Genomic DNA, 20,029 nt, shown 5'->3' with positions numbered 1-20,029 from the left:
CTCATGTAAGGCGATTTCTTGGCTGTTTGCTACTCTTTTGAAGAGTTCTTGGAACTGTTTCAGGTCATCTGGTGCCATAGAGGTAGACGGCTATCACCACTTCGTCCAGTACGGAAGATGAGTGTGGGGCAGGTGGCGAATCATCCAGGTCTGCCCGTGATAGTATCTGTTCCTCTTCTATCTCTATCTTGGGGGGAAGTAGGGGGGAGTCGGAGGTTTCTCTGTGTGGTAATGATGGATGTACTCTGGAACCTCTTGTGGCTGAGGAAGGGGGGCCAGAATAGGGGTTCTGGTATGTGGCCCAAGAACCTCGTTGTGGCCATTGCATGGGGTAAGGTGGTAATGGGTAAGGCCAGTGCTGTGCATACCAGGGCTGTGAATGCTCAGGGGGAGGGATAGCTCAGTGGTTTGAGCATGGCCTACTAAACCCAGAGTTGAGAGTTCAATCCTTCAGGGGGCCATTTGGGGATCTGGGGAAAAAAATCTGTCTGGGGACTGGTCCTGCTTTCAGCAGGGGGCTGGACTAGATGACCTTCTGAGGTCCTTTCCAATCCTGATTTTCTATGACATGGCATATAAATACATTGGTCTTTTACTCAAGGAACTATGGTTCAACTATAATCAAAAGTTACCTATTTGATTAATTGTATGGTCTAAATAGTGTCACTGACAGATATTTCTACATATCAAAAAACCATAATATGCTGGCAAGATTGACTGTATCTGTTCAGGACTTATGTGCATTTCTAGAGCTGTGGGCTAAACTACACTGCAAGTGTTACCAGACTTTTTTAAGTGTTATAAATTGCCCAAATTTACACTTTGTTTTTTGAGCAAAAGTGACCACTGGTGATAAAAAGAGAAATGCAGAGCAACTAATAAGTTGAAGATCAGCTAAGCATGAATTCATATGATAACATCAGCAACTGCACTTTGAGATCAACCATTTCAGTTAAATTGTCAAAATCAGGATTCCTCTGCTATAAAACATGCAGCGTTTGGTTGTGTATACAAGGAGCAATAATAATATAACTCTCTTCCTTTACTTTATCTGAGTCAAGGGCTACTTTTTCTTTAGGAGGACAAACTGTATATTTTATTGTGTCAAACAAGTGAGTATGGTGTTAGACAAGATGTTGCACAGTACTAATAAACTTCATCCTATGCAACTTCTTAGTAAATGAGGATCCACTATGCTAGAACAGCCAGCTGTTTCTCCTCAGCCATTGCAGTCCAGATGGTGAACATCTGTTTGACAGCTGTTTTTTAACAAGCTCTTTTGCATGATAAGGTCACTGGAGAAATGTTCATTTCCAGAAAAATTGGAAGTGACTTTAAATAAGCAAAAAAAAACTCAAAGATTTTTACTTTGTGATACAGGAAATATTCTGCATTTTTATAACATCTTCCATTTCAGTTTAACAACATATATTTGGGGCCCTGACCTTTAACTGGATAGGTATACAAGGTCTGTAAGATTAGGAGTTAGTTAACTAATCCTCTGAACATCAAATGGTATTTGACTACATTTTACAGACAGGAAAACTGAGCCACAGAAAGGTTAACTGAACTCTGAGGAAGCAAGGGACAGGTCACGTAAAAAATTATACCTTTTTTTTTAATAAAGAAACAGTATTGCCAGATCCAGATACAATAAATACAATCAAACAAATAAATAAAAAAAATCAAGCCTTTCAAGCATACTACCTACCACTGATTTGTGCCTGATCATTTAAGGTTCAAGTGATCACCTAAAAATGCAGCCTTTCCTGTTGGCTGCGCTGAGGTGCATTCCACTTATCCTCTTCTAAGGATGTGGAGCATTGCCATTCTATATTTTTCATTCCCCTTCCTCATCACTATCCTGTTTGTCTTCTTTCCCAGTTGCCCTCCCTGCTCTACTCACATTTACCCTCCACACTACCTTGATCTCTTTCCCCCCATATTTTTCTTCCTTTTACCCTTATAGTATCATGCCATCCACCATTTCCCTCTGTCTAGTCCTACCCCTCACTACTCCACATTCCTTTGTGTTTCCCCTGGTTTTCCTGCCCCATTTCCTAATAAAAGAACCCAGAAAATGATAGCCATCTTTACTAGGGTCTGCTTCATTTCCACAAGCAAAGGATGTCAGGATACAGAAGACTTTTTGACTAGAAGCAAACTGTGGCTTCCATTGTAATGAAATTAGGTAGGAACGGGAACTATTTTGAACAAGGGCATAATTCACAAATCTGATGTCAGAAATTGAGAGATCATGAGAAACTTAAACCCACCAAATATTGCAAGACTTGCAATAAAACCAACAGAGCTACCAACTCCGTATAAGTAGATCTCAAACAAAAAAATCCTAAAAAATACATTGCTGATAGTACTCTGTGTTTCAACTAGTTTATCGTAGACTTTAAAGGCAAGAAGGGACCATTATGATCATGATCATCTAGTCTGACCTCCTGCATGCTGTAGGCCACAGAACCTCAACCACTAACTCCTGTAATAGACCCATAACCTCTGGCTGAGATACTGAAGTTTTCGAATCGTGATTTAAAGAATTCAAGTTACAGAGAATCCACCATTTACAGTAGTTTACACCTGAAAAAGTGACCTGTGCCCCATGCTGCAGAGGAAAGTGAAAATCCCGGAGATCTCTGCCAATCTGACCTGGGGAAAAATTCTTTCCTGGCCCTAAATATGGCAATCAGTTAAACCCTGAGCATGAGGACGAGACCCAGCAGCCAGACACTTGGGAAAGAATATTCCACTGGAGAGATCTACTCCTAGAAGACACAGATCAGCTACATGCCACTTTTGGCAGTCTCATCATACCATCTCCTCCATAAACTCATCAAGCTCAGTCTTGAAGTCAGTTAAGGTTTTTGCCCCCACTGCTCCCCTTGAAGCCTGTTCAAGAACTTCACTTCTCTGATGATTAGAAACTGCTGTCTAATTCAAGCCTAAACTTATTGATGGTCAGTTTATATTCATTTATTCTTGTGTCAACATTGGTGCTTAACTTAAATAACTCCTCCCCCTTCTGGGTATTTATCCCTCTGATGTATTTATAGAGAGCAATCATATCTGCTTTCAGCCTTCTTTTGGTTAGGCTAAACAAGCTAAGCTGGTTGAGTCTCCTCTCATAAGGCCAGTTTTCTATTCCTCTGATCGTTTTACTAGCTCGTCTCTGCACCTGTTCCACTTTGAATTAATTTTTCTTAAAATGGGAGACCAGATTGCACAGTATTCCAGATGAGGTCTCACCAGTGCCTTGTATAATGTAATAACATCTCTCAGTCTCTATTGGAAATACCTTGCCTGATGCATACTAGAACTGCATTAGCCTTTTTCACGGCCGCATCACATGGGCGGCTCATAGTCATCCTGTGATCAACCAATACACCAAAGTTTTTCTCCTCCTCTGTTGTTTACAACTGATAAGTCCACAGCTTATAGAAAAAATTCTTGGTTTTAGTCCCTAAGTGCATGACCTTGCACTTTGAATTATTAAATTTCATTCCATTTCTATTACTCCAGTTTTCAAGGTCATTCAGATCTTCTTGTATGATAGTTTAGTCCTCCTCCACACTGGCAATACCTCCCAACTTCGTGTCATCCACAAATTTTATTAACACACTCCCACTTTTCTATGAAACTGTTGAGATACAGTAAGTTATTATTCAGAAGTGTATATCTGTCTAACAGCCTTTTAATTATATAGTTAATTGAGGTTAATTAATAATTAGTTAATTAATAATAGTTAATATTAAAATGCCTTACAAAGAAAGCTATTCATATAAAAAGTTTAAGTCAACACTGATATACTTGACAAATATAACCAAGGTCTTTTATTCTGCAATTAAGACCTAAATTCTATAGAAAGGCTCTTTTTGTGTAGTACACTGGAAATTTATCATTCTAATCTGCTGAACAAGTGGAAATTTTCACTGAATTACGTCTGCAAAACAACACAGTCAGGACAGAACTCCTTTCTTACTATTTAATTCTAAATTCAGTTCAGTTTATTTTACACTGTCATCTGCATTCTGTACACCCCTACACACTTTAGTACTGACAATACGTAACTGCAGTGTTGCTGGGAATGGGCCCAGGAAGTTTGTGGTTTTGCCACCTAAGAAGGGTTTTGGCTACTTCATACTCTAGAGGTGGTGGAGACACTAGGAAAAAATATATCTCCTTCCTTCCTAGGATCGATCCTGTGCTCAATGAAGTCAAAGACAAAACTCCTATTGGACTTCAGTGATGCAGGATCAGACCCTCAGAGAGTAACAGTGGGGGGGGGGGGCGCTTTGAACTTCTTGATTCCCATTATAGCAATCCTTGACATCAACCAGCTAGCCCACTGCACTTTGTTGCAACCTCCACCCCAGAATCAAATGAAGGAGAAGTACATCCAGGCCCAGCCTTAGGGAAAATAGTGTCCTTGGCAATCTTGTATTTTGGCACGCCTGACCCCCATGGAAACCTTCCCCTCCCAGCTCCCCTGGGCTCCCCTCAATCTCCTCCAGGCTTTGCTGCCTCCCTCCAGTGCTTAATTTGTATTAAAAGAGATGTCAGGTCTGAGCCCTGGCACAAATTAAGCACTGGCCAGATGGCTGGAGAGTCGCAGGTGGTAGAAATAAGGGTGGCATGGTATATGGTGTATTGCCACCCTTCTGCGCTGCTGCTGCGGCTCGTGGTGCCTGGTGTTCTGCCTGTGGCTTAAGACAGCCTCCAAGCTGTTGTATGGGGGCTGCATTTTGCCAGAGCCTACGGCCATTCTGGAGCTCTCTGGTCACTCCTGGATTACCAGGAGCACCACTTCAGATTTTGGTGGTGGAGCAACTTTCACTGTGATTCCAGGTGCTACTTAAGCACCTGAAAACTCTAGGCTTTTTTGCAGATAACTTAGATATTAGCTAGCAGGAGCACTGTATCTAATTTCTATATAAATAAAAAAATACAAATACCAATTAAAGCCATATTTTAAGTTTATATGTAAATTTAGAACAATCAGGAGATAATACAGCAAAATATTCCCAATCCCAAACCTTGAGGTATCAGTTTTGGAGCTTTAACACAGAAATACAAGTTTTATACTTTGTACACTATCTTTAGTAGAGATAAATAAAAAAAATAAAATCTGCTTAAGCTCTGCTTACTTTCTCTCACAGACACATTGTGTTACTGCCATTATCTACTCTATTTTAGTCAACTGTTTTTCACTATACTAAAAACATATTAATTTTAACATATGCAACTCTTTTTTTTCCCCTCTTTTGCCAAGAACAGGAATTTATTTTTCTAATGATTTTGGCATTTACGTTTACCAATCACAATCATGTTCCCAACTCACTAACACTTGACTCCATCATTACTATCAGTATGAGACTTGGAACAGCATTTGTTTTCATAGGAATTTTAAGTTATTTTACAGATATAACTAAAAATAAGCAACCTTTGTCTGCACAATGTCTAAAGTTGTGTGTTTAGCTAATTTTTTTAAAACTGACACTGCTAAGGTGAGCACAAGCTAAATTTATATTCTAGAAGGATACGATTATTTGACTGTACCACTTTAAATAATGAATGACAAAGCACAATATGATAATAAAAGTAATAATGATAATTACTCCAGCCGGGACAGGTTAGGTATTTTAGAACTCACTACTCAAAGAATTAAATTTAAGCATAAGAGAGAAAGAAAATTCTGAAATGTCCAGACCAATCACAAAATTAAAACAGTACTATAATCCTTAATGAACTTTGAAAGCATAAAATTACAAAAAATATATATGTATTGCAGATTTTGACAGGAAGTACCAAGAAGTAACGGCAACAACGACAGTGTGTGTGTGTGTGTGTGTGTGTGTGTGTGTGTGTGTGAGAGAGAGAGAGAGAGAGAGAGAGTGTGAGTGTTGGGGGGAATGTGAGAAAGAGAGAGAGTGTGTGTGTGTGTGTTGGGAAGTATATATGTGCCTGAGTGATGTGTGCCTGAGTGAGTGTGACAGCACACTGTCTCTTTAAGCAGAACACTCACCAGCCTGAATACTTGTTCAGACAGCAGCCGCCCCTGGCAGCACCCTTTCCTGATCCAGAGGAAGCAGCACATACAGGCTCCCCCTGTCGCTTCCTCAGCGAAGAGAAGGGATACACAGGTGGTGGGATACCCTGACATCACATTTCAGGAAAGATGGGGACGATTTGGAGAAAATCCAGAGAAGAGCAACAAAAATGATTAAAGGTCTAGAAAACATGACCTGTGAAGTAAGATTGAAACAAATGGGTTTGTTTTGTCTGGAAAAGAGAAGACTGGTGGGGCGGGGGACGGACATGATAACAGTTTTCAAGTACATAAAAGGTTGTTATGAGGAGGAGGGAGAAGAATTGTTCTTCTTAATCTCTGAGGATAGCACAAGAAGCAACAGGCTTAAATTACAGCAAGGGAGGTTTAGGTTGGACATCAGGAAAAACTTCCTGTCAGGGCAGTTAAGCACTGGAATAAACTGCCTAGGGAGGTTGTGGAACCTCCATCTTTGGAGATTTTTAAGAGCCGATTAGACAAAACACCTGTAAGGGATGGTCTAGATAATACTTCAGTCCAGTCCCCTGCACTGGGTTAGAGACAACATTAACAAACATCAGCTATTAATGAAGTATATAGTTATTACAACCTTAACCTTGATATGTTTCAATGAGATGGATGAACTTGTTATGGTGCACATAATTTCTTCACTGGTTGAAAGACTGACCCAAATTGAAACTGGAGAGTGACCTGATTAGTCTAGGTGAACAAGGACTCCAAGAGGAATCCTCTCTTTTCCCCAGCATGTTTCCATACCTTCCTAAGTGTATTCTCCCCTCAACAATTTGTTTCCTCACTAGCAAGGCACTGAGACTCCAGCTACTTCCCCTCCTCAAGAGTCCTGTACTGGCTTGACACTTTCAGGGAACACTGAGCACAGGGGAAGAGAAACAGTCTGCCCGACCTCACTGCTGCTGTCACCTGGAGACTGGTGTCCAGCACTAGTATTTGCAGGAGAAATCCTGATCCGTCTCTGCTTCACTGACAGGTGCACAAGAGAGACTTTTGTTGAACAAGCATACAGCACAAATATAAAAAAGAAAATCTTGTGCAGTGATTTCAAATTATTTATTTTCAGGATTTAAATGAATTAAGACAAGAATGCCAGTCACCATAGAGAAAAAGCCCAGTATTCTGGTGGTCCCCAGTAGCAACACCATATTTTGTGTTGTAAAACAGGGTAGAAATTCAGGTTTTTCTGCTAAAAGTAAGTAGGCCAATATATGTGAAATTTCTCTTAGTGTTAAACTCAAAAGGACTTTCTTTTACTTTTCGTAAATTTTTAATAGCAAGTCCTTGAAATTAGGCTATAGCTGACGTTTGTCCTTGGCAGTTTGACCTTTAATGTTGACTGTAGTTTTTCCACATGAAAGTTTGTAGAGAGATTATTATTATGCATCATGACAAAGTTCATGTACTAATGACATTACATTTTTATTGAATAAAATAATTTAATGTATCATGGATAAAAACTTCTGTTAGCAACTACACTTTTCTGTCAGATTTTATTCTGACAGACAGAAGGTTTTAAAGCAGGGGTAGGCAACCTATGGCAAGGTGCCGAAGGCGGCACGCAAGCTGATTTTCAGTGGCACTCATGCTGCCCGGGTCTTGGCCACCAGTCTAGGGGGGCTCTGCATTTTAATTTAATTTTAAATGAAGCTTCTTAAACATTTTAAAAACCTTATTTACTTTACATACAACAATAGTTTAGTTATACATTATAGATTTATAGAAAAGAGACCTTCTAAAAATGTTAAAATGTATTACTGGCACGCGAAACCTTAAATTAGAGTGAATAAATGAAGAAGACTCGGCACCCCACTTCTGAAAGGTTGCCGACCCCTGGTTTAAATCCTTCTCTGTTTTAAAAGGTGTCCTCACACTTTGACTAATCTTATGTAATGCGATCCCTCTGGGTGGATCATCGGCAGTGGGGATTAAACCTGGCTCCCTTAGATCTAAAAAGTGTGAACCTCCACTGCCTGAACTCAAGAGACCCAGCTCTATTACCTTTAAGCTGGTCACAAACAAACTTTTGTGCAGCCCATCCACTAGAGAGGCACACTGTAAATTTCCTTTATGTTTCCACTTCAGCATTTAAAAAACCCTAGAAAACTAATATACTGCCCAGTGGTGTCAGCCATTTCCAACGTTATCCCCACTCAATAGTGTTGCCAGGGGTATAGTTTGGTAAAGTGGAATGCGGAGGACAACAATTTGAGGGGGCAGAGTTAAGGTTGCAGCAGGTGCTACATCATAATTCTGGTAACAAGGTGTGTGCTGGTGGGTGAAAAAGAAGGTATAGCTTAACTTGGCATGTCCTTGCTTTTGTGGGTTTGTCAGGTACACTGTGTGCATAGCAAACCTACCAATCCACAAGTGCTTTGTATATTAATCTATTGTATTTGAAAAATAGTATAGGATTATATTATTGTCATGCATATGCACAAGGGAGCAGAAGTAGTGTGTACATCCTGGAAACCTGCTGTGTGTGCCACTCGGAGGAAAAATCTTCTGGGGAATTCTTCCTGAGGGGTGGAACTAAGCACAGAAACAGAGAAAGATGTGATCTGTTCCCAGTTGCTATGGAGTTGGGGGACACTTCCCTATGAAAACTGTGATAAATGGAAGGGACTGCAAATATCCTATCTAGGTTTTTATATAGTCTCCAATGAACAAAGTACCTTAGCACCTATTCTATCATGATTTTTTATCACTGGGCTGCTGTCTTGCTTAGTTTTACCAAAAACATAGGGAAGGCTCTTTAACACTGACTTAAACACAATATGATCTTCACCCAATACTATACAGTGGTTCTGAGTTTTACATGTCAGTTTTACCTTCACAAGTGTAGAAGTCACCAGCTTACCTTGCAAAATCCCACAACTAATGTCCAGGAGAGATAATCACAGAACTGATACTGCAATAAACAAAAATTTTAAAAAAATGCATTTTGACAAAGCTTTTAGACAAGCAGCACAATAATCATTACCCAGCTCAGTGAACCTAGATTCCTTGACACAATAGATAATGGGGGGTAGAGGGGGAAGCACTAACAGAGGAACTTCTCCCCATCTCACATGGGAAGCTAAAAAAGAAATTGAGAGAATCAGAAAGTCTGGATTACATTGAAAAGGCGATTTTTTTATATGTAGTTTTTTCATCTGTTCTCTTCCTATTATTTCAGAGTCTAAAGTCACTTTCTGCAAGAGATCCTGAGGGCTCCTTAACAGTCATTACAATTTTTGTGAATACTGAATTATATGACAAGTAATACCTATTGCTTGCAAAAGGTTTCAATTAGCTCCTCCTTCAGAGAGGCAGGAGTAAGTGTAAGTAAGTGTATGTTACTAAAAAGAACCTGGCTAAAATTTACAAGGTTCAAAGTGAACGTCATACTCAATTGTTTTTCTTTGATTTACCATTAGAAATAGGTCTGAACTCAAAAGCAGCTCCAAACTTTCCTGCATTTTTGGGAAATCCAGATCTGGATCTCATCTTCACCGATCAGGCTCATCCCTATTAGATTTATGCAATATACAAGCAAGAATGTCAAAAAACCATGAATCCCATGAGTCAGTGTTTTGTAGTCCTAGCAAAACAGCAAAGAAAACTTCAGGAATCCTGTAGCAGTATTGAACTAGAAAGCTACTGAAGGACAAAATTATAAGTATACATCCAATAAACCTGTTAATTTTTTTCCAGATTGACAAATTGCTGCTTTGAATACAGAATGTACTATCAATAATATGTACTATCAATAATACTAGTGTTAGACACTTCTACAAATGAAACTGCATATAGCACACTCTTATTGCTTTCATCTTTATTGTCACTACTGCAAACATTCCATAAAAAAGAGCAAGCAAAAAATGAGTTCTAATTAGGGTTGGATAGCTCCCTGGAGCTTTTATAATGAATTAAAATAGGGTTCATGAGGATATTCAGACAGTATGTTTTTTTAAGTAGTATCAATTATTATTTCTTGATAACAAGGGCATAGAATCTCACATTGTATTAGTTTGGCCTTCAGTTTGTACAGTGCTCAATAAATAAGCTCAGTAAATAGCCAATCTGTTTTCCATATTAGTAATTACAAATTCTGTTCATTTCATGTAATTTCTTTCTCTAACATTTTATAAAATGTTTTTCTATAAAAAGCATTCATATAAATGGTGTGAATCCAGTAATATGATATTAATTGGAGTCTGTCATAATTTTGACTCACGCATGTACTACTGATTAGAAAGGATGACGGGGATATTTGAAAAGGTAGAAAAATCTTAGAAAACAATTTAAAGGATTAAAAGAATGAAGATGGGAAATGCGCACAATACACCAAGCCAAAAAGCAATAAATTTCCAGCCAAAAACCAAAGTATTATGAAAAGGATATGAAGGTTGAATATCTGAATCGGCTCCTGGATAATTGAGAGCCATTGGAATGAAACTAGGGTGTGTGGACTGGTGTCATTTTTGTGACTGAGCTTTAGTTTACACACTCATAAGTAAATGCTTAAACTTTTAGAGTACTCCCTACCACCGAAAAAAAGAAAAAAAAAAAAAGAAAAAATCTCTAGAGGCAAGGACTACCAACTTGACTTTGGAGAATGGTATGCAGACTCCAGCTTCGGCTATCTGGACCTTCTAGTAGTAACTGACAAAGCCATAGGGATCTCAAACTCAAATCACCATGAGGGCCACATGAGGATTAATACATTGGCCTGAGGGCCAAATCACTGAAACCTTTTCATACAACGGTACAAAAGTATAGTCAAAAATGAAAAAAAGGAAGAGTAATATAATATGCTATTAAAAGTCAATGTATTAACTTTCTTAAAACTGTAATGCGAAGAAGGGTTTTAATAAAATACAAACATCTGTAACTATTCCTTATGTGGTTAGTAACACTGATGATGATCTTAACTAACAGTCTATCAACATAGCTATAATGGCAGAAACTTTTTAAAGTAACCATTCATACAAAATATGTTGTCACTTTTAACAAACATTCTTCCCAGCTACTCACAGCAAAGGATCATACATGCTGAACTTCATACCTCAGACTGCTCGTCTAGTCCCTGAGGCCCCACCACTGCCCCACCTCTTTCCACCCCTTCCCCAAACTCCCAACCCCAACTCTGCCCCCTCCCTGCCCCATTCCAACCCCAGCCCTGCCTCTTCTTTGACTCCTCCTCTCAGCACGCCACATCCCTGCTCCTGCTCCTCCCTCCTGGAAAGACCTAAGTGCTGCCAAACCACTGTTTGGTGGCAGGAAGTGCTGGGAGGTAGGTGGAGGAACGGGGATGCAGTGCGCTCGGGGGCAGGGTGAAGAGGGTGGGGTGTTAGGGGAGCTTGGCTGCCGGTGGAGTTGGCGGCTATGGAGGGGCTACAGGAAATAACTCCGTGGGCCACGTGTTTGAGATTCCTGCCATAGAGCATGAAGTTGGTGTTGTATGTGGCATCCTACATGACAGATAATGCCAAAACAAGGTCTTGGCCGGGTTTGACTGCTTGTCTCTGACCGTTATAGAGCTGCTCAGTTTCTGTAGCATAAGCACTGAGAAATAAAGCTTAAAGAGAAACCTCAGAGGATCTGGATGTCCTCCACAGAGAAGCTTATATTCTTTTGTCTACAGTCCTTGAGAGTTTCCCCCATTTCCATGAGAATAGTATTTCTCCTAGCTGCATCAGAGATAGCTACATCCATTTTGAAACTCTCTGTGAAAGTCTCTACATCCTTTCTCAGAAATAAATAAAAGAAAATAAAGCACCCAACAGATTAATAAAGTCAGGGAAATGCCACTCACTACCCACCAAATTCTTCATGTATATGCATACCCACGAAGAGCTGGTTGTTTGAAGAGCGTGCATGAACTAGAAAATGCTGAATCTTCTGGGACTGTTTCTGCCAACTTCTATTCCTCCAGTTTAAATAACTGGGCAATCCTAGAAGTTAAGTGCAGCAAGTCTTTTTTGACTTAGTGGAACTTCCCCCTTATGTGATGGTAATCTGAGCCATCCTGCCCCTTCTCTAGTTCACATATTTCCATTGGATTTTATCCTCCTCAAAGGGCTCATAATCTTCTCCACAAAAAATACCCAAGAAATTCAGCTCCCAAATATGCTAGCCATCTGAAAAGGCACTCAGATATTCTTTCTAGTCCCTTTCTCTGGGCTGAAGGAATCCTATTCCCTTTAAATGATAAATCTGCATCTTATTATAAACCTAGAATGCAGTCTAACATATACTAGATTTTAGTCAGTCTGATAAGTACTTATCCTTGGAATATTCCAGTCCAGAAAGAGTTCATGTGGGAAACCTCTTAGGTACAGGGACATGTCTTAATGGCTGAAACTTATAAGGGACCCAGGGCATGCCTGAGTGGGGCTGAGGGAGGTGGTGGTAGAAGATAACATTTTGTTCGTTTTCTCTTGCCTCCGGCACAGCCCCTATGTTGCTCCACTCCCTATGGCAATGTATCGGAAGCTAGGCTGCCACTTAGCATTGCTGAAGCCAACAGAAAGAATGGCCTCTTTGATCATCAACAGGGTTGCTTCTACAGAAGAGGAGAGACTGGCCTAAAGTAATGTGTTCAGTTAGTATGATGATAATACAAACACACCAGAGATGCTTTAGACTCCCCAAAAGTACTGTTCCATGAGATTAGGGTGAGTAGTTGGAATGTCACTAGTTCTTCTTGTCAACGGAATAGTCTGAGCAGGCTGGATTTCATGTTGGAGATTAGGTACCATGCTAATGTTTGGAGACAGCTGAGACAAGTGAACCCTTGACAGGTTGCCCAACATATCTGTGAAAGCAATGGGCAGAGCACTGAGGAGAACTTCTGGGTTTCTTAGATGACAGTCTTTTGGGGGCTTGGAGGAAAGTGGGGAGAAAAGGACAAGCTGATGATTTTCTTCTCCTACCCAACAGCTAAGTGCAGAGATGCAGCAAGTCCACTTTTCCCACAGCTGATCATGAAGGAGCCTACAGCTCTCGGCTTTGTTAGACCCTGGCAGTGTGGGCACCTCATGGCCCTGCTAGTTCCTCCACAAATCAGCTATGCTATAATAGACACTTTCAGCTACTGCAAGCCAGCTTTCACTTGGCTTAGTAGGAAGAGCTGCACAGCAGTGTGTGATCATTAATCTTCCTCATCTTCTGAAATTTACTCTTCCATCACCTTCTTTGTTCAAGCTATTCAGTTAGGTAGCTAAAGAATGTCAGTTCTATACCTGTTGGAAACAACTGAGGTCTGTGAGCGCCCTATATGTAAGGGCTGGATAATGTCATGACAGTGGACATCTGGTGGCTGGAAGGAACCATACCCAAGAGCATGAATGGATATAAACAATCAAGGAAAGAAAATAGTAGTTTTACTTTACTACAAAGATACAGTATTATATACAGTATAATGCAAACTCTAGATAACTGATTCTTATTATTGGTCACATGGTGCTGCTCTCCATCTTGTACATTTTAGCAACTGGAAATTAAAAGAAATACATTAAACACTTACCACTTTTCCAGATAAGTAATTGTTGCACTTTCCACAGGAATATTAAGTGACTGTAATTGGGAAGGAGGGTGTACTCATGATGTGCTATATTAAGATATAGTCCACCCTATTAAAAAGTCTGAGAAGTTCTCTAGATGGAGATCAAACTGCAGTCTACATGATAAAGACAGTTTATTAATATAACCAAAAATAATGTATATAGCCTACAGTCTACTCATAAATGAGTATTAGTAAGACATCAGAAAGTGCTGACAACTGCACAGATGCTGAAAGACACACAAAGCTCCAGGATTTGTCCATGTCTACTTTGAGTGGCAGTGACAGTACTAAGTTAGATACCAGTATAGCAAACACTTTAAACCAGAAGCCCACAGCCTTCTTAAACAAATATGCTGGTCTTTCAGAATAAAATTTTGGCTAGCTATACTTGGACGTAACCATTGCCTTTTACGCAACTATGTGCATTCTATCTCTCAGTGATCTCTGATGCTGCTCAAACCCCAACATAAGTTCCATTGTTTATTAAGAACTCAAACAGCAGACTAAGAGATGCACACTAGTGGTATATAACAGCCTAGCAAAAAGTTTCATTAAAAGGCATAGGAGACAGCCCAGAGGATCAAAGACAAAAAGTGTGGAACAAAGTACTGGTGTATGTACCAGTGTCAAAATAGTTGGTTTAGACTAATAAGAATATATGCACAGAATATGAAGATAATTTGTAGATTTACACTAAACTATTATAAATTATGTTAGAAAGGATCCCAGAGCTCTTTCAAAATGAGCTTAAGAATAAACAGTTCTAACTCAAGTTGTATTACTGAAAGCAGATGCACTAGCTAGAGCACTTTGGTTACAGCTGTGAATTAAATGTATTCAGTTACAATGACCCACACAAATATACAAAGAGGAAGCAAACTATGGATTCTTTGCAAGCAAGTTTCCAAGCTACAGAAACACAGATCCTAATATTAAGTCTGTCATTTCCAGGTGTTTGTATATCATATAGTAGGCATAGTGGAAAGGCAGTAGTCACAGACAGCCTTCTGTAATAAAACTGCATACCTAAAAGGAGACGAGGAGAAGAAAAAACACATTTTAATTTTATTTTTTGGAAGGAATTTCATTATTGTAGGAGTGAAAGGACATATGGATAGGATGACAAACTTATAACATCCTAGGGAGCAGAGATGCAGAGTTCTAGATAATATTAGTTGACTCATTTAAGAAATTAATTATGCTTCAATTGAAGGCAAACTTTATACTGCAGATCTTGGACTACACTTTCATCTGGCATTCTGTAAATTTTCCACTAATACTCAGACAAGAAATATTTAAAAGTAGCTTTTTTGAGCAGACATGATGCCTATCAGCATGTCCTAACATCTACCTAATCAGTCTTGGTTTACCATTTCACCCACACACCCTAAAGTGGCTCATTTTCAAACATCTGAGTGTTGACACATCCTATTCTGCTGAATTACGCAAAGAAGCAAGTAGCAAAAGGTTGGCTGTAAATAGTCTCATGGATTAGCTGCAATGTGTCTGGCCATGAGTTATGCTTAAAATTATACTGATACATATATTATGCATGCATCAAGCAGAACATTGAATGAAAGTTGGCAGCGATTTTTATCACAGTACAATAAGCTTCTGGTGCTCGTGATCTACATAATATTCCCAAAAATATCCAGTAGAAGGTCACTTACTATTTTCTTTAAAAGCTTCTCAAAAAGTTTAAAAAAAAATTTACTTTAACATACATTGCAATGATAAAAATAGAGTAAAAAAGCACTTACGCATGTATAGAAATATGTCATGCAACGTGTAGTAGTAGGTATTCAATGGCTGGGCTATAGGAAAACAGGGATTGTCTCAGCTATTAAAACTTGTGGGTAGGAGGGCAGCAAAAAGAGAAGTAAAGCCAATAGAAAGCTATAAGTCCCAGAGGTGCTGGTAGTCTATGGCTTTAAGTAATCCTCTAGTGCAATTCATAACCTATACTGCCTCAGTTCAGTTGCATTCCAAAATCTTTTCTGATATCCTCTCAATACTTATATAAAAGAGTAACTCACACGATCAAAAATTCTGTTCCTCATCAATAAAGCAAGTTAAAGAAAGAGTACTTTCCTGTTAGACTCACCACAAACAGGATAGCAAGGAAAGAGCAGATTCTTCAGTTAAGCTTTCCTTCTCTCTGGCCCAGCCTGATTCTCTACAATGGCAGTGGTGAGTACTTATCATGCAGCTACCTGTCTCCCTCTCCCAACTTTCACTCGAAATTGTATGGTTGTGGCCTCTTAACACCGGCTAACAGAACACTGGTGTTGGAGCTCTTTTCTTTAAAAAAAATCCTTAATAGGTTAAACGTGGATGGATTTGGGGGATTAAACCAAGAAGAGGAAGGGGGAGCAATTAGGAAAGAGAAGATGTTTGAGTTGTGAATAATATTTAGATAGTATATTTTCAGTAGCTATCCTACCCCAAAATTTCATTCTCACCAGCTGCGTATGTAGGTATCAATATGTTACTTATACGACCAAGTGTTAAGCACACACTTAATATAGAATTGAAAATACTGTATGCAACATATATGTTGTAATATGGGGTCTATGGGTGGGTCATTAGCAGTGGGGACTAAACCCAAGACTCCTGGCTCTGAAACAATGAGCTTCTACTGTCTGAGTTAAAAGAGCCAGCTCTATTAGCTCCAAGATACTGTAGTCTCAACCTCCATGCGATGCGGTCATCACTAGAGGGGGACAGAGCACCATACTAAGTATATGTTTAAATTGCCCTACTACTATTATTTCTTGCTGTCTTTGCACCTGCTTAACAATACAAAGTCCTTTGGAAGCCATCCTCCATTCCTGCCATTGGAGTAACTTCATGCACTTGTGTGGATACATAATAACTATTATTATGATGTCTGTTGGGAGCTTTTGCTGGAATAAGCTGACTTTCAACTTGATACCAAAATGAAGATGCAAAGATTTTAAGCAAAAAGAATGAGCAGTATTTGTCGCACCTTAGAGACTAACATATTTATTTAAGCATAAGCTTTCGTGGGCTAAAACCCACTTAACTGGATGCATGCAATGAAAAATACAGTAGGAAGTATTATATATATACATACACACATATACACACACACACACGCGCGCCATGAAAAAATAGGTGTTGTCATATCATTTTTTCCATGTTCTCTGTATAGATCTTTCTACTGTATTTTCCACTGCATGCATCCAATTAAGCAGGTTTTAGCCCACGAAAGCTTATGCTTAAATAAATGTGTTAGTCTCTAAGGTGCCACAAGTACTCCTCATTCTTTTGGCTGATACAGACTAACACAGCTACCACTCTGAAAGATATTAAGGTTAGAACTTTACAATCAAAACTTTTACTGGAATCTTAGTTTTCAATTTCCAAATATTTCAGCTTATTCTTGACCAAAAATCAGGTTCCTATATGAGAACTTTAATAACAGTATTAAACAAACATGGTAATTTTATTTTTTGAAAACAGTTTAATGTTATGAATTCTACATTACAGTATCTTAACAGCTACTTCCAAATCTCCATTCCTTTTCTTCAAAACTGAGTCAGAAAGATACCAGCTTTCAACCTTGAGTAGGGCTCTATGTACTGTAAAAATGCAAATCAACCCATCCAATAAAAATGAAAAATCTGTATTCATGCCTCAAAAAATCAGTGTTTTTGGCTTGGAAAATCCTTCTTAATACTGAGAAACATGCTGCTGTAACAAGATATTTTTTGTAGCCTTGGGCTGGTATGGTGCTGGTTGTTTTCAGTCTGTCCTCTTTGTTTCAACAGCCTGCCTATTCAGACAAGTACAAAACAAATTCTTCTTTGTTTTGTTCTAACACTTGAAAATTACATTACTCGATCAAAAAATGGGGTGAACAAGTTATAGCATAGCTAAGCATCCAAACTGATGAAACAGTTGTAGAGAAAAGTTTGCAAAGACTAACACAGAGCCTTCCTTTAATTTATATTATCCTTTTCTTTAAGTTGTATTTACGTAAACTATGGGTGCATAATTTTAAGACTTCTCATGCAGTGGGAGACCATCTTCAATTTTAATATTTTGGCAGAAGCATAGCTCTGGTCTAAAATGCAGTGCTGTACAGGACCCTATGAGTAGTAGGAGGGATGGCAATGGGGAACCCATGGAAAAAGAGAGAAAAGGAAAGAGAAAGGTTAGAAAAATTTAGATGGACATAAAATGACAGGAGAGAAAAGAAGGAATAAAGGGAGGTGGAGGAACTTTTAAATTTGGAGAAACATTTTATCCATGCATAGCTGTAAAAGAATAAATTAAATTATTCTAAATGTCATCCTAGGAGTGAAATAAAACAGATCTATTTATGACTCCACATGCAAAGTGGGTGCAATTCTCCCTGTAGCTAAGTTTGAGCATCTTTAATATAGAAAGGGCAAAGAAGACTTCTCCTCATACAAAATGCCATGCACTGGGTATCTTCAACTATAGGACTTTAATGAAACAGTTTGAATAAGGAGTGTAGCACACAAATTCTCTCACTTTTAGAGTCTCAAGTAGTACCACTAGTAGTGGGTCTACTCATGTAAGTGGGGAAAGCAAAAAGGTCTCCCCTCTCCACACAGTCACCAAACTAGGAAACAGTGTAGTTTCAAGAAGCTTTCAAAACTAGTTTTAACAAAGGATTGCAAGTTGCAGGTGGCGGTGCAATTAGCCAGCTGTAAGTCATGTTTAACAAGAGATGCTACAGTATAGTCTACAATCAGTGGAATTCAGTTCCGAACATCATAAAACTCGGTAGGTTTCAGAAAAGAGATAATACTACCTACGTGCAGCGTCTAGAGGAAAGAATAAGACTGACAGTAGACTTCTGCAAGTTTTAAAGGGAAAGCTCTTTGTGTGAACTGACAATCTCTTCTCATTAACCTAGATAAATTACAAATGTTAATATCTGAGAAAAAATAGTGTTTCTAAAACAATGAGAAATGAAAACCCATATGAACACAGAACAGAAGCTAAACTGAAAAGATCCAAATGGAGGACAAACCAATACTAAAAAGGTACCATTGCTATGGAGAGGGGGCTAAAAATAGAGAATCAATAATGCTGCAAAATATTTGACTTCTTGGAGTCCATGTGGGCTCTGATGCCATTACCTTAGTTGAAAAGTTGTTGAAGTTTTGGATGTTGCTTTAGAAAAGAATCCATACATGTTGACAGTTGCTACAGAGCTCCCACGAGAGGTCCAAAAGGCACAAGTGTGGTTGGTGGAACAGTGAGACAGACTCCTTCAAGCTGTTCAGAAAAAAAGGGATATTACTTACCCCAAGGCCAAACTGTTCTATTGTTCTTCCCAGAACTTAGCCCTGTCATATGAGGTGAAAATCAATCAAGAAAGGAGTACCTCAAAATGGAGGTAGCAGTTTCAGTTATATTCAGAAAAAAAAACCTTAGGTTAACATACTGGGATAAACTATTTATTTTGGTGGAGATAAATCAAGAGCTTTCAAAATTCTGGAGAGTATTTGAAAGATAAGAGATGACAATAAGGACAGTACAAGACTAGAACACTATGTTATTTAACCACCCACTCACATATAACAAAAAGTTTCAGTTTATCATAGCTGGACAACTTGCTTAAGATGTAAGTATTACAAGTAAATTAGTTTTTTGTAAAGCAAAACTACTACATCAGGAAAACTCAAGTTACATTAATATCCTATTCAACGAACTAAATTGAGGTTTGAGGAGTTAATAAAAACAGAAAATCTCAAAATTACAGTAGGTAAGGTACATAAATTGCAGTATCTGTCTTTTTTCTTGTCCTTCAAACCACTACAGAGAGATTTTGAGTATACTTAAGGCAACAGAATATAAAGGGATGTTGACCAGTTCTTCATCAACATCACTTTTATTATGTGATATTTTCTTGATGGGGAAGGAGATATGTCTTATATAACCAGTTGTTCATAAGACTGGTATTCATAAAAATCAAGGTTGTACTGTAGTAACATGTTAAACATTATTCAGACCTATGCCCTAAGTATTGGATAGGCAATATGTGCATTATCTTAAAACTAAAGTAAAATCCTGTTAGTAAAAATGGCTAGCCATTTTACCAGATTATGAGGACTCATAGTTCAAGAGCATTGTTCATCTTAACTCATTCTCTTTTTACAAGTTATGGATCCTATAATACTATCTGTGTTAACTCACCAGACTTTTGATTATAAAAAAGGGTGTGGGAGCTGTTCCTCTTCACTGTGACTGGCACTTTGCTGCTGCTATCTCAGGCTCTGTCTACATAAGCGAGTTCCATAGGTTTTACTTTACCTCTAAACAAAATTATTTAAAATGGTGCAAAAGGCAGTGTGGACTTTCTTATTTCAGTTTAAGAGCACATA

General features: G+C 38.7%; 1 protein-coding gene across 3 annotated transcripts in view; it reads right to left on the bottom strand.

Annotated features, from left to right (window-relative positions):
- Nucleotides 1–20,029, bottom strand: part of EDA (ectodysplasin A) — a 188,047-nt gene that overhangs the window by 118,937 nt on the left and 49,081 nt on the right. For 2 of the 3 annotated variants that reach the window (XM_050965187.1, XM_050965188.1), the window contains one exon: nucleotides 18,782–18,920. The exons of the other annotated variant lie outside the window; for it this stretch is intronic. The gene's annotated coding sequence lies outside the window, so the exon portion shown is untranslated. The remainder of the gene's footprint in view (nucleotides 1–18,781; nucleotides 18,921–20,029) is intronic. 3 annotated transcript variants of the gene reach the window in all.

This window comes from Gopherus flavomarginatus, chromosome 8, assembly GCF_025201925.1.
Source record: "Gopherus flavomarginatus isolate rGopFla2 chromosome 8, rGopFla2.mat.asm, whole genome shotgun sequence".
NCBI lineage: Eukaryota > Metazoa > Chordata > Testudines > Testudinidae > Gopherus > Gopherus flavomarginatus.
This window is presented reverse-complemented; position numbering and strand designations above follow the sequence as displayed.